The sequence below is a fragment of the Amblyomma mixtum genome, chromosome 3 (assembly GCF_055824585.1).
Source record: "Amblyomma mixtum isolate Tamu chromosome 3, ASM5582458v1, whole genome shotgun sequence".
Lineage (NCBI taxonomy): Eukaryota > Metazoa > Arthropoda > Arachnida > Ixodida > Ixodidae > Amblyomma > Amblyomma mixtum.
The window spans coordinates 397,834,131-397,849,463 of record NC_143014.1 but is presented as its reverse complement, the minus strand read 5'-3'; the positions used below and the strand labels follow the sequence as shown (position 1 = coordinate 397,849,463).

At 48.1% G+C, this 15,333-nt stretch overlaps 1 protein-coding gene and 1 non-coding gene across 3 annotated transcripts in view; one reads left to right on the top strand and one right to left on the bottom strand.

The window, feature by feature from the left end:
- Window positions 1-15,333, bottom strand: part of Mp (collagen XV/XVIII-type protein multiplexin) — a 264,052-nt gene that overhangs the window by 145,786 nt on the left and 102,933 nt on the right. The window lies entirely within an intron of this gene.
- On the top strand, window positions 12,758-12,829 carry TRNAA-UGC (transfer RNA alanine (anticodon UGC)). Its single transcript has one exon. It is a non-coding gene; the product is annotated as a tRNA-Ala (tRNA).

The window sequence follows — 15,333 nt, the reverse complement described above, 5'->3', positions numbered from 1 at the left end:
AAAGAGGTGCTGTAGTGCATGTCTCCGGAATTATTTCGACCACCTGTGCAATTTCGCGCCATCTCAACGTGCCTGATGTGATGTGTACACCAGAGTGATGGGTCACGGCAACTTCTGTTGTGCTGGGGCTGTTCATCTGTGACAACGGGCGTGATCTACCATAGGTTTCCTAGCGATAAGAACCTTCGCGACAATTGGGCAAGAGCTGTCCGCCGTGTCAATTGGTCTCCGAGGAATCATTGCCGCTTGTGCTCGGAACATTTCGCGCCAGATTGCTATGAAGACAGCGTGTACCTCAGAGGGAGCTTTGGACTCGCTAAGGCTTCGTTCAACCGGCGCTTGAAGGCAGATTCTGTGCCAACGTTATTCAAGTACAACCGCCCATTGCAGCGGCCAGCTGAACGAAGCGCGGCCGTCAAGAGGAAGCAGACCACAGTGAGCGTGCTCAAGGTATGTTGGATTGTAGAACTGTAGCTGGCGTGAATTCACTTCCAAAAGCTCGCCGTCGAGACAAAGCTTCGCAAAGAGAGGACTGTTGGTGATGCATGCCCCTGTGCACCGCGGCAACGTTCCGGCAGCAGATTCTTTCATCAGGCTGGGTCGGCCGGCACTCGCCACACGAACCGCTATCAGCGGGAGCATCACATTAACTTTTGTTCTGACGAGTGTCACAAATGCATGCACGAGAAATGACTCAAATACTTACTTCTCCGAGTTCAGACCGTCTCCAGGCTGCAGGTGATGCGGCCTGTGGTGTGACTCGGCTATCTAGCGCGACGGTGGATCATACCTGAAAGGCGACTCGTCGAGTCCGAAATCGTCGAATGAGTCATCTCCTAAAGACTCGCTGGTCTCAGAAAAGCTGTTCTCCGCGCTCCAGTCACGTCGACAGCGCGGCTCTGAACTTCGCAGAGCGGCGAACACGCCAGTGACGTCACAGTCAATACCGCACGAAGGCACCTCACCGGTTTCGGTTTCGCGGTTTCGGTTTCGAGTTTTGCTGTTTAAAAATTATTTTAGGGTTGCTTTTGAAAACCTTGTATCCTACACATTACAGGAGATTCTTAGGAACACAAAACAGCCATTAACTTAAAATGGCTGCCAAGAGTAAGCACACCAAGGACGCGTGAAGGGGCATTGGTGTGTGCTGCAGTAGTGCCGTTTGTGTAGTCATGTCTGTTCGTGTGATTAACGGAACAGGGTCTGACAGCGGTGATTCGGCGCGGGTCCGTCTGTTAAGGACGGCGTGGCGTAGAAGACAGCACGGAAGGCTGCGAAGCCCGCTGGACTCGACCGAGGATGAACAATTGCTGGCGTTCATCCTGAGCGGGGTTTGGATTTATTTGCACTAAATGCTGTGGTAACTTGGAGCGGTTTGCGAGATGCAAATTCTCCCCGTGAATATTTCATGCAGGGCAGCACCAAACATTGCGTGTGTCGGAGCAGCCATCGCGGCACTCTCTCTACGCCGTTCCGAGATTCGCTGTTATCACATTTATTGCCGCGTGGCTGCAAAGAGGCGGCTGCGAGGATCAAACTCGTGCCACCGCTATTCGCTGTCGGTCTCCCGCAGATACGCGCTGAGACGTGACTTGCAGAGGAGAGTGCGGGAAATCCTGCGGGCGCGATCTGGGATCAACTCAGCGGGGCCGCTTTCAGCGGGGAAATCTCATGCGGGCGCTTTGCTGCTCCGAAATACCGATCTCGAGAGAGGAGGGGGGAAAAAACGCCACCGCCGCTTGACAGGACGCATAAAGACCGCGGGGTCTGGAACAGTGGCCCACCCCGCCAGTCGTTGGCGAGTCTCCCGGAACAGAAATGTCTCCGAAGGCGGTGTACTGGGAAAGTAAATAGGCGCCATTTCATTCAGCTCCTTCCGTAAGCCCGTCTTCCCCGACGCCGACTTTCTCCGGGCAACTGGCGTGGCCAGTTTGAAGAAGTCCCCTTGGAGGCCGGCATACATGAATCATTGCGCACTGGTTCTACCCCCGCTGTTACTGCTTGGCGCTGTGGTCGTTGAAAGGGAATGAAAACAAAAAAAAACAAGAAGCGCATCACGCAGGGGCGAAAACTTACTGAGACACTCTTGGGATAACTGCTCGTCGAGCTGAAAGCGCTTTTTTTTTGTTTCGGGTTCGCGTCAACGCGCAGAAGCAAGCGTAGAAGAGCTCATTTTGGCGTCCCTCCGTTCCCGCGACCTTCTCTCGATGAGAGATGAAACACGGTCGCCGCGAAGGGAAACGGTAATCGGCGTTTACAAGTCGCCATCGCCTGACCTCCCTCTCAACGAGTGGCGGTACAAAGCTCTTGTTACGCGTGCTCTTTGGCCTGCACTGCACTGCTCCTCGAAATCAGGCACGCGCCACCGCGCTTGAATACAGACCGCAACATGCATACGTATATACTCCACAAGCGACAAGACGCGGTTCGCATGCTTCATACGAGTTTGATTTCATTCGCTTCTCTTTCACCGAGAATTAGGTGCGCAAACATGGTCTCGCAGCGATGACCAAACCACGAGGCAGCGAGCACCTTGCGCGTGAATGCACAGGGTTGGATCAGGAGTCTGCCGCACTTACGACGGCGCGGCGACAATGATCCGCGCGTCCTCTCGGGTGCTCCGAGAATCAAATGGGCTGACAACCTTCGCTTCGTTCCAGTGTTTGCCGAAGGGGCTACCGCGCTCGCGCTACTGCGCTGGGGAACAAAATGGAATCGCGCACAGAGGTAGGTTCATGTGGACGCAAGTGTCGAGACCAAGACAACGCACGTCAAACTTAATAAAAATGAATACTGCATATGCGTGCACAACAAAAGCTAACCTTTACTGGCCTTTTTTCGAAAGACCAAACACCTAAACAGGAGAAAAGTGTTTCTTGTTCGGCATTAAACAATGATTGAAACTTTGCTTATTACAGGCAGACCTAGAATATGCCCCAGAGTTCTTCCTTAAAGCCAATTCACACGACGGTCCGTTCGCCCGCGGCCCGCGCATCACGTGTTCATGCGTCGCCTCACTGAAAGGCGTGCTGTCGGCCCGTGGACTGGTAAAGCAAGGAAGCTCAGGTGCCTCTCCCCTCGCGGGAATTAGCGGCGGCCCGCGAAGATGCATGCACTAGCTCTGGCAACTGGGCTAGCAAGACGGCCCAGGACATCGAGGAATCGGACAAAGGGCCACACCCGCCCCGCAGGGGTTCCTCTTAACTGAACTGCAGTTCAGTTAAGTTTTTCTTCCATTCAATCGCACAGTCATGGGTAGGTAGGAAAAACCAGTGCGACCAGCGTTGCCAAACACTTTAAAATAATCTGGCAACTGTGGTACACTCAGCGAGTCGTCTGCTCTTTTGGTCCGTCGCGTATCCGCTTGACGCCATGGGATTGCAGGCCAGTTTTCAGTGGCGTATGAACACGTGATACGCGGGCTGCGGGCGAGCGGACCGTCGTGTGAATCGACCTTGACTCTCGAACTAGTGGCAATACGGAGCTTGTGTTCTGACTTTGCGGCATCTGTATTGGCCGCTAGTGTTGCTTCAGTTTCCTAACTGAATAATGTTTACGCGCTGCAGAATACGAGGCGTAGTTAATTTTGCAGTCAAGAGCTAAAACATTCGTTTGCTTTCCCAATTAGAAATGAATGCAATTCGCCCAGAAAACGATGCCGCGCTTCGCGAAATTAGCATTTCTTTAAGATTTTGTACAACCACACCTTCGACGTTTGATTTTGAAGTTTTTTTTTCTTACTTGCGACCTAAACAGACCGTACGTTTGAATCTACTGAAACACAGCGCCAACTTAAAGAGAAGCCTACATTCTTAGCCAGAGCGATCTGACAGGGGCAGGAGAATTGGTTCACATGTAAACTCGGACAAAAATTTTGAATATTGAAGATACTGTTATGGACATATTGAAGATTGTGGCCCATTCTACTGATGTGTAAGAAAATATTTCTTTCAGCGCGTTTCCATCGATCGCATTGAGCAGTTAAGACTGCCATTGAAAACCAATGGGGAACGTTTTTGACGATAGTAAAAACATTAATAGCAAAAAAATCTCTGCCTCTCCCGTAAACGAGAGTAGAGTAAGCATGAAATGTTTACGGGCCTAATGTCATCTCGGTGGACACCCGAACCGCACCGTACAGGAAGGGAGGAACGCCACCACCCGTTCAGCGCGATGCCTTGCCATTTGACCGCAAGGTTTTTTGAGGAAAGGAAATGGCGCAGTAATTCTCTGCCATCTCGGTGGACACCCGAACCGCACCGTAAAGGAAGGGAGGAACGCCACCACCCGTTCGGCGCGATGCCTTGCCCTTTGAACGCAGCGCTTCTCCCCCGGGCCCCTGTGCGCCTGCGCGGCTTTGCTTCGATGCGCGAAGCCCCTAAGAGATCACGTTTGACAACGAAGTGTAACGTGGCATTTATGTGCTTTTTGCACGCGTTATTAGAAATCGGAAATTATAATTCCGTGCATTATCAAACCCACAGCTCCACTGATATCTTGATAAACATTGAGAAGGCACTGGCAGCAGTTATTTTTTGTCTCGTTTGGAGACCAACCGGCGCTTGCATGCCGGTCGCGTAGGAGGGCTTAGAGAGTCTCGTTAAATCTCGTTAAGTCTCGTACGGTGCCCGGATGTTCTCGTTTCAGAGCCCGGATGACTGGAATTCAGTGCCCGGATGAGTGGATTTCAGTGCCCGGATGACTGGAATTCAGTGCCCGGATGACTGGATTTCAGTACCCGGATGACTGTATTTCAGTGCCCGGATGACTGTATTTCAGTGCCCGGATGACTGTATTTCAGTGCCCGGATGACTGGACTTCAGTGCCCGGATGAGTGGATTTCAGTGCCCGGATGATGGCTCTCGGTCTCGGCGTGACGTCACCACACTGCCGACAACGGGGGCTAAAAGCATTTCATGCTTAAAAAAAACGCAAGAGTGACGTCGGGTCGCCTGCGGATGATTGAATGTAATACTGAAATCTTAGATTATACGAAAAATTTGCGCTCATAAACTGTTTTCCGCTCAAGAATCCCTTTGGTCAGAATTGTTCGGTATGGGCAACAAAACTCGGTTGCCACCATTGTGCCTTGTGGGAACTAGTGGCATTGAGGTTAACCGTTGTTTTGTTTCAAATCCCACGATTGGCAGTAAGCTTCGGTCGCATAAGCAACGCCATTTTCTTCAAGATCGAGCAAAACTATATATTAACTATACCTTTTTTTCCACCCACGTAAATTACAGTTCCCCTGTTTGGGCCACAACGCCAATGGTAAATTTTGAAACTATTCTCTTTTACCAAAAAAAAAGCACTGCATTGTATTCGAAATGTGTAGTACTAGCGTTCATCTAAACTACTGTTAACTAAATACAAGACAGTAACGGTTTAATGAACTTGCGAGTTCCGTGCACCTATTTTCTAATAAAAGCAAGTACATCGTTTGATGTGCTGCTCAACACGAAGAATTCAGCGAAAAGCTGTCCCAGGTGGCGTTTACGCGCCAGTTCGACTTCGCGAGCACGCTTCTCATCCGCGAGCGCATGGTTTAATGCGAAAGAGTTACACGACTCTTTGGCAACGAAACCGGGCCTCGGCGTTTGACCAGCAGCAGCGGCTCCAAAAATCACCGACGACGTCATCGTGGCATCAAAGAAAAATTAAATTTCTTCCGAAGGTGCGGTCAATTGAATGCAGGGCTGCGAGGCGAGAACGTAACCCACAGACCACAAAACCGCGTTGCTGCTTGGCGAAGAAAGGTGAACGTAGTATGTGCATCGATTAATACCTTAGTGTGGGCTAGTTGGTGAGTCATCGTGGAAAGCGGCAGCGCTTTCAAGAGGCGGTGAATGTTGCGTCAGTGCGCCATCAATCTCCTTCTCAAGTAAAGGAATTGCCTTTCTGGATGGCGGCATTAAACGATATCATACTTTTGATTTCCCATGACCTCCTGGTTTCGATGGCATTTTAGAATTCTTTTTTACCCCCTGACACTGGTTAATGTTGTTCCCCTTATTTTATTTATTTCGTTTTCGTTGAGGAGTTTTCTTTGATTATGCTTTTGTTATGACGACGTTCTGACTCTGCTTTTGCTTTGACATGTTGACTCTGCTTTTGCTACGACGTAAAGACGCATTCTGTACTTATGCACTTTGTTCCTCCCTTCCGCGTTTGGTGGCACGCCCTTGAGATGTTTGCTCGTATGTGGTCTCGAGTGATAAAGTATAGTGTTGAATCGGCACTGGTTGCACGTCATGGTTTCTCATGTCACTGGGCACGTGATGTATTGGGTTTTATATAATGTGGCCTGTTTTCAATAAAAATTCAGTAGTTCAGCGCTTGTACTCAGTTCTCGTGTCTCTCTTTCATCTATGTTGCTTCGCGCGGCCGCTTTCCACGTATGTGCGTTGCCTTATGACTGTATGCTATTGAGTGGGTGTTTCATTAGAAATGAAGAAAAAAATGTAAAAATAAGTAAGAAATAAAAAGAAATGAAAACAATAAAAACAGTGACGCATTCAGAAGCACGTAAGTGCAACAGCCTCGGCATGAGGCTAGCAGCGTGTACTAAATAAAATAAGTAGTATTAAGTGCCCTCCACAATTTTTGCAGGCGATGGCTCCGTCGACGTCCGGGCACGGCCAAGGGGGCAGCTAGAGCGGATGATTCGCTCAAGCAACTCAGGCTATGAGGGACGCCGTAGTGGAGGGCTCCAGACTATTTCGACCACCTGGGGTTCTTTACCGTGCACTGACAATCGCACAGTACACGGGCCTCTGGAATTTCGCCTCCACCGAAACTCGACCGCAGCGGCCGGGATCCAACCCGCGACTTTCAGGTCAGCAACCGAGCCCCACAACCACTGAGTAAAGGCAGCGGAAAAAGGAACAAAATATTGCTCGTGAATTGTCTTGTAAGAACATGAAATACGAAAGAATCTATAAAGATGAACCAAACCATTCACACCAGCGCTGAGAGGTCATAAAAAGCAGTCGCACTGCATAGAAAAAAAGGATGAAATCCGACAAAAGCAGTGAAGGTGCTGTGAAATGGATAGGGTGTTTCACCTAATATTTTACACAATTTTGAAAAATAGGCTCTTTGAGTTAGAAGAGCGATTTTTTCGCCATAGCATTGTCAGCGGTGTAGTACATCAGAATACAGCTAAGATGTGCCAACTAGCAGAATGGTTAACTAATAATGAGTAGTTAACTTTTTAACTATTGCTGTTAGGCTCCTTAATTATTCAGAGGCGTGTAGCCTTGCGTGAGTAATATCCATATCAGTTTTTAGAATTTCGAAAACGCCGTTAACCTCGGCGCTGTTGGCCAGGAGGCGTATCATTTGCTTTTTTTTAGGTTCGTAGATCGGAAAGCCCCCCCATCAAGAACAGTAATTGCCAGTTCACTGGTTGGCGGTACACTTGTGTACAGCTTGGTGCGAGCCCATACTACGTAATCGTAGTCTAGCTTAGAGCGTACCCGAGAGTGACAGATTTGCAAAAGGCATGCTCTATCAGACCCCTACCGTTTACCTGATGGCACTTTTAGGAGATTAATAGTTTTAAAAGCTTTCTTCTTTACGGTTGTTTATGTGTGGTAGAAATGTTTCTTGGCAAAACTGACGCCAAAATATTTACGTTCTTGTTTAATTGGTAGGGAGGTTTGGTTCAGGTATACATTGGGGTCGGACTGTAGGCCCCGTCGCAATGATAACTTAGCAGCTACAATTTTTCGAGGGGAAAACTTAAAACCATTTCTAGCTGCCCAACCAGCCAGTTTATTTAGTGTCAGTTGTATTTGTCTCTCACAGGTATACATGCAGGAGGAAGTACATGCTGTCTGTAGGTCATCTACGCAAATTGAACACATTATGGAATCGGGGATTATTTTTGCTAAACAATTCCTTTTTACTATGAAGAGTGTCGTGCTTAGAATACACCCCTGGGTTACGCCATTCTCTCGGGCGAAAGTGGGGAGAGAGTTGCTCCTAGGCGGACTCGAATGTGCGGTAGCCAGGAAGTCGTTGGAGCAATTCAGCATCCTGCCACGGATACCTACGTACGCTACGTCACGGAGGATACCGGACCTCCACGTAGTATCATAGGCATTTTCCAGGTAGAAGAAGGTTTCCGATGCAGTGCTGCTTGTGGATGAACGCCTCCCGGATGGTGTTTTCTAGGCGGACAAGGTGATCAGTGGTCGAACATACTTTTCTAAATCCACATTGATGTATGTCTAAAATTCGCCGGGATTCAAGTACGAAAGGCAGTCTTATGTTCACAACACCTTCGAATGATTTTGCGATACAGTTGATGAGGGCTATCGGTCAGTAACCGCTAAGGCTTGTGGGTGGGTTTCTGGGTTTCAGAAAAGGTACTATAGGTATTACAACTGCTTTTTTCCATACCTCAGGTACTTTCCAGGTTACCCATATTTTACTGAAGATTTCAACAGTGCCTCTACGGCAGCTTCTGAGAGATGGGCAAGCATAGCGTAATGCACATAGTCTAGGCCTGGCGGTGTATTTTTTCCGGAGCATAATACTCTATTTAATTACTGCAGGGTGATCAGCTGATTGTAGTCCTCATGCATGCCTGCCCAAGAGGGAAGTTTTTGTTTTTCTGCTATTGCTTTGTGCTCTTGGAATGTGTGGAGTTGGAAGAACTTGAGACCAGCAAAATGCTTGCCCAATCATGGCCAACATTCTCGCTAAAAATTTTGAATATTGATAAATTATAAGATACTATTATGGAAATACGGAGGGTATTGGTCTGTTGCTCTGATGTGTAACAAAACCTTTCGTTTAACGTGTTTCAATCGATCAGTTGAGACTGCCATAGAAAACGAATGGGGAACGCTTTTGACGACACAAAAAACTCTAATAGCAAAAAAAAAAATCAAGACTGCTGTCGGATGACCTGGGGATATATTGATTGTTATACTGAAATCTTACATTGTATGAAAAAAATTGCGTGCATATACTGTTTCCCGCTCAAAAATGCTTTCGTCCAGAATGGTTGGATATGAATGCTGTTTGTGTACCAGGTGCTGTCAACAACGAAAATGTAAAAAGAGTGCGGTCACCAGTGAATTTGCGAACTTGTTCCCACATTTTCTTCGAGGGCGTTCAACTGTTTACAGAGGACACTGCTTTCTTCCAGGAGGTTTTCTCCGCAATTCTTGGAACGTACCGCGCTCTAGCCTTAGCCCACTTAACGGTAAGTAAATTCTCTGCAGTGGGCTCTGTTTCGCTGGTTTTTTGCCAATGTCCATTCTTGTGTCCGCCACACTTTGTCAACAGTTCAATCTGACGCGCGCCTTAGTTTAACAGAAGTGCGGGCGTCGCGCATTACAAAGTCACGCAACTTCCGGTTATCCACTTGCCGCGCCTCAGTACCATCACCGTGAGGTTTTCCACCTTGCGCAGTAGTACGTGCATAGGGAATATAGGGTCGTTTCTGTCGTTGTCAGCATCCAGTGATGCACAATGCACATCGTCGCCGCAGGTCGTTGCCGAGCTTCTGGTGATAGGCCTATTGTCACAACCCCTCCGCCGGGTGCAGGAATGACACTTGTACGTGCTTTTTCCAATTTCCATGAACATATTGTATTCATCCGCATCGATGCTAACGAATTTTGGGTGAAAATGTTTTGAGCACTCACAGGAACTCATAAAAAACTGCTGCTTTCCTTGGAAAGCAGCGTAGCAGGAGCCGTATACGCCCTTCTTCGACATCCTGTGTCGTGTGTGGACATGTGTTCGTCCTGTTTTAATCGCACTAAAAAATCATGGCTTGAAATTCTCGAAACCAACTAGCCAAACTGTACGCACTGTGTGTACTGGCTCCCCCTCTTTACTCCCGCAATTTCCACTATATCATCCGCGGACTCTATATATGTTTAAAGTTAGAACTCTGTGCTTTGCGGACAATCTATCGGTAGCGAGTATACTGCGTTTTTTATTTTCAAGAACGTCCATCATAATATATCCCATCCAACAAGATTCGTACTGTCACGATGCTATTCTTTTTATTCAAACTAGCACTGTGCTTCCTTCGCCATCGCGCAGCTGACTTGTTTTGCGCGTGCTTACTGGTACTTATTGGTATCTTGATCGCTGAAAGCGTTAATCGATGGATTTATCTTTAGAACAAAAAAAGTCAACGCCACCAGTCACAGACACTCGACTTCAATATACACGTGCTGCTGGGAGTTTCGTCCCGCGTACGGAAAGATAGAGAAGGGTGTGCGTGGTAGAAAAAGAGCATCGGTGCCTCCGAAAAGAAGGCGAGTACCGCAGTTTGCTCTTGTGAGGGACTAACGCAGTTAACGTACTTTTCGACGAGTGCCATGCAGACTTTTTTTTTTTTAGGCAAAATAGAGGCCTGAGAAGTGCACAGCGACTGTATTTCGAAAATTGCGGCGCTTTCGTCATGTATTGCTCCCGTCTTTCCATTTTCCCGCTTGAACCTATTACAGCTTGTTAGTGAGGAATTTCGTGTGCAAGCTTTTCCCTTCCCGCATTTCACTAACACACTGAGAGCGTCCCTCAACTCGGAGCAGTCGTGAGGACGCGGCGCAATCAAAAGGCCGCGCCTGTGACCGGAACGAGTGAGGAAAGATAGCTTTGTCCTCGCAAGCCGTTCATGTGTGGGTGCCACAGTGCCTCAAGAATTGCCGGCGTATTGAATTCTCGAGGCTGCCGAATCCGCGAAGCGTCACGTTTCCCAAATACTTGCGAAAGACGCGGGAGGACCATTTAGACGCGAAGCCGCGCGTGAGTCCACTGAGGTGCTTCACGTCTCGGAAGCCGGCCCCGAGCGGCGCCCAAATGAAAGCAACGAGATCTCTGTGTTTGCGTTTCCTTTCCTTCTTGACAGCAGCGCGAAGCAACGGAGTTGTAGTGCAGCAGGTTTTCCGGCGTCTGCAAAGCGCATTTCGTGCAGGGCGCATTTTTTGTTGCTGGCGTTTAATTTTTGACCAGTAAAAAGCGCGAAGCCTGTAGTGATTTTTCCGATGTCATGAACTTTTTTTTTTGGTTTGCAGTACAGGCCCCCAAGCCCAGCAATTCCTTCAGCTTCGGTGCACAATTTGGGTTCGCACGATACCTGGCGAGAAGACCGACCGGTACTGAATTGCGAAGACACTTTTGGCTTTCGTTTCGTTGCACTGCAATCATATCGCACTATTCCGCGTAAGGTGGCTGCTTGGGCGATTCGAAGTAAAAAACGAAACAACTCCGCCGGTGGTTAGAGGTCTTAGTACGTGTCCTGACATGGGACAGCTTTGGTTTGCTTAAACACGTCGCTTTTCGTCGGACCTTAACAAAGGTTCGCACCGATGGCAACGATATACAAGTACGGAAAAATGGAGGAGGGGATGAAGTCCATGAAAAGGCGAAACGCAAGTTGGCCCTGCAACGGCTTAAGTTGTAGTGCAGTGGTATGTGAGGAATACGGTAATTGTCTGGCGTTTTTCCACTTCATGACACTTCATGACACTACAGACACCTGGATGGGAAACAAGCGCCTCGTATGCGTCCGCTGCAACTAAAAACGGTTCGAGGCCTATCATCTGTGCCTGGTCACGGATACGACGAGGTTGCATGTGCGCTGCACCGGGGGGCGCTGCACCGCAGGACACCTGGGGCTTTTCCTTTGACTTTCTGAACGCGCGCGACGCCAAAGACTTTGGCTGTCATTAGTGTCGACCATGTTGACGCGACATCGCAGCGAGAGAGCTAGAGAAGCTCGTTGCCCACCGAGCAGACGGACGCTGTTCCGGTTATATATTTTAAGAACTCCCGGCGCGTCTTTCGGCCGACCTGGCTGACTATGTCAAAAAATCAGTCTACGGGTACAGTGAAAAACGACACCCGTCTTGCAGCTTAAATACTGGCTATCAGCAGCAGCCTAGATACGCACACAGTAGGACAAAGTCTTCTCCCATATCTCTCCAATTAGCTGTGTCCTGTGTCCTCATGCTCCAAAACAATCAAATTTCTTCCGCCCACCTGACTTTCTGCCAACCCCTGTTGCGCTTGTCTTCATTTTGATTCCAGTCCGTTAACTCTTACGGACCACCGATTGTTTGCCTTCGCATTAAATGCCCTGTCCATGCCCATTTCTTCCTGTGATTTCGACTAGAATGTGATTAACTGACATTTATCATGAACTTGGGAGGGCATATAGTTGCAGGCCAGTTGCTTTGCACTCTTCCTGTGGGTTAACATTACACCTATCATTTTCCTTTCTATAGCACGCTGCGTTGCCCTCAGTCTATGAACCCTCTTTGTTAGCCTCCACGTTTCTGCCCCATAGGTGATTGCCGGTAAGATACAGTTGTTGTATACTTTTCTCTTGAGGGATATTGGTAAACTGCCGTTCATGATCTCAGAGAACCTGCCATTTGCACTCCACCCCATTCTTATTCTTCTAGTTGTTTTCCTCTCATGATCCGAATCAGCGGTCACTACCTTCCCTAAGTAGGCGTATTCATTTACGAGAGAGAGACAGACAGCGAGAGAAAGAGATACAGACACACGGCAGCCGAGTGCTCAGCAAGCAGATGCTCTGAGTGAAAGACTACTTTAAATGGCGAAAATAAAAAGAAATACAGTGCGCGCACTGGCCTCCAAGAAAAGAAAATCATTACGATAAAAAGGGCAGTTTTAAATAAGTGTTCTGTGTGTGTACATCTGCATTCAGTCGAGCTACTTTCGAGGAGTTTCAGAAAGTTGCAGAAAGTGTTTAGTAAGCGGGGGTGTAGCTCAGTGGTAGAGCGTTCGCTTTGCATGTGAAAGGCCCCGGGTTCGATCCCCGGCACCTCCATGTTTTTTTTTTTGCACTCTTCTGTTCCATATTTTCTTTTTCACCGGAAATATCGCATATTGTGATTTCAGCGATGAGGAGTCGCTTGCTACCAAATACAGAGTTTGGAAACACAGCTGCCGTAAGTATTAGATTGATAGACAGATACAGAGAGAGGGGAAAGGCTGGGATGCCAACCAGAAAGGATTCCGGTTGGCTACCCTGCGCAGGGGAAGGGAATGAGGTGAAGAGAGAAGGAACAAAATGACACAGGTGCGCAGAGTGCAATTAGAGCTCACCGTTTTCGGTTTGTATACTTGTAAGATGCAGCTGTTGTATACTTTTCTCTTGAGGGATATTGGTAAACTGCCATTCATGATCTGAGAAAACCTGCCATATGCGCTCCACCCCATTTTTAGGCTCCTAGTTGCTTCACTCGCGTGATCCGGGTCTGCGCTCACTACCTGCCCCAACCCTTACCACTTCCAACACTTCGCCGACTATCGTAAACTGCTGGCTCCTTCCGAGGCTTTTGAACATCATTTTTAGTTTCTGCATATTAATTTTTATACCCACCATTCTCTTTGCCTGCCTATACGCCATGAGCGCTGCCTGTAGGGGCACCATTGAATTCTCTCTCGCGGCCGATTCTGAAAACACCGGCCGGGTCCGCTAGCCGCGCTCCCCCGCGCTTGCACGCGGCCACAGTGGCTCAAGTTAACGGCTGAGATTTCCTCCTCGTGTTTCCCAAGTGAAATGCATTTCTGTAGGTGCCGAAATAGAGGTAGAGATGGACCGGCGCTCAACGAGAGTGGTCGGATCTTCGACGCCGCTGCAGTATGGCGAGCCCAGTGCACGAGTGCGCAAAGTGCAACCGTGCGCCACGGATGGAATGTCTTGCCTCTAAATTACCACACCAGTGCAGAAACCTAACCTTTCGGTGCAGTACCGAAGAGTATTGACAAAACGGTGAGATGCTCGATGAAACTGTATTATGTGGCACCACTATAAGCCGGTCAGCTACTGACACCTGAGCAGACCGAAAAGAGGGGAGAATGATCGCCTTCTACGCTGCATTTATGGATCCACCACCGATGTGCTCGTTTTGAAACTTAGCGAAGCAACTATAGCGTTGTTTTCATGTGATTGACGCGCTGACAATAAGACCTAATTTATAAATATATCACCGTAATCAGGCGTAACTTTTATAATATCCAGTTTTCGATCGCAACTTTTCGAACTCCAGACTACTGCACTACAGCCAATATTGTCGGTGTAAGGTATGCTTTAGCCTTTGCCACTTGAGGCTCCTTGGTTGAAAACCAAAACAAAATGCTAGTAATTTAGAAAAAAATAAAGCCACAAAAAATTCACAAAACTAACAAAATGCTAGTTTCAGACATTGCTCGCTTTCGTTATACATTTAGTCACTAACATTATTTCTGAGGGGGCTAAAAAAACCTGCAAAACTTACCCACCTTGGTGGCTTGGCGGCTTTGGCGTTTCACCACCGATATTGCCATATTAAACCGAAAGGGCGACAAAACGGAAGCGTGCGGCACGCCCATTTCAACAGGACGAGACGCGGAGAGCCCCTGAAACGCGAACACGCAATGTGTCCGCTCAGAAAACCCCGTCAGTAGCGTAACAGGCGCCCACTCACCCGTGGCTACTGAGCCCGAAGCCGTGGATCAAATGCCGACCGCGGCGCGGCGACCTTAGTTTGACGGAAGCAGAATGCAAAAGCATTCCCGCGATGTGCAGTGTTAATGCACGTTAAAGAACCTCGGATGATCCAACTTATTCAGGATCTCTTCGTTACGCCATCTTTCAGAGTCCATGTGTGGTTTCGGGATGTTATACGTTACATATATTTACACCAGTTTTCTCTCATTAAAAATACCGAAGAATTAGCACAGAAGAAAAAAGGAACACAGCGAAATCACTATATATTGGGAGTATTATTAGTCTTCTGCAATAAAAAATATTGGAAGCAAATAGCTAGTACACTATGAAGTTTCGTGCTTCAGTAAATTTACCTGGTGGATTCCGGAGCCCTTCACTACGGCGTCCCTCACAGCCTAAGTCACTTTGAGACGTTAAACTCCCATAAACCAGAAAGCTTTCGAGATTTCGAGGTACCATTCGCGAGGTACCATTTCGAGGTACCATTCGAGGTAAAGCTTTCGAGGTACCATTCGCAGAATCGTGCATAGGTGTCGCAATGAAGCCTGTTAGTAAAATCGCAAGGACATGCATCCACACGCTGTAAAGATAATTTAGCTGTTTAACAGGGCGCACAGGAATGAGCCAGAAGCACAACGTGCCACGGCACAGTACATGGCAGAGGTAAACAGGCAGCACAAAACACAGTCATCCCATGTCACCTATAGCAACCAATGAATGTTGCCATACTAGAGCACGGTTGCACGGTAAGGAGTGCTGAACAGTGCTTAACAGCGTAAAAGGAAACCGGGTCAGGGATAGACTAAAATTGATTACATCCCCAGAACACTCTCTTTTTT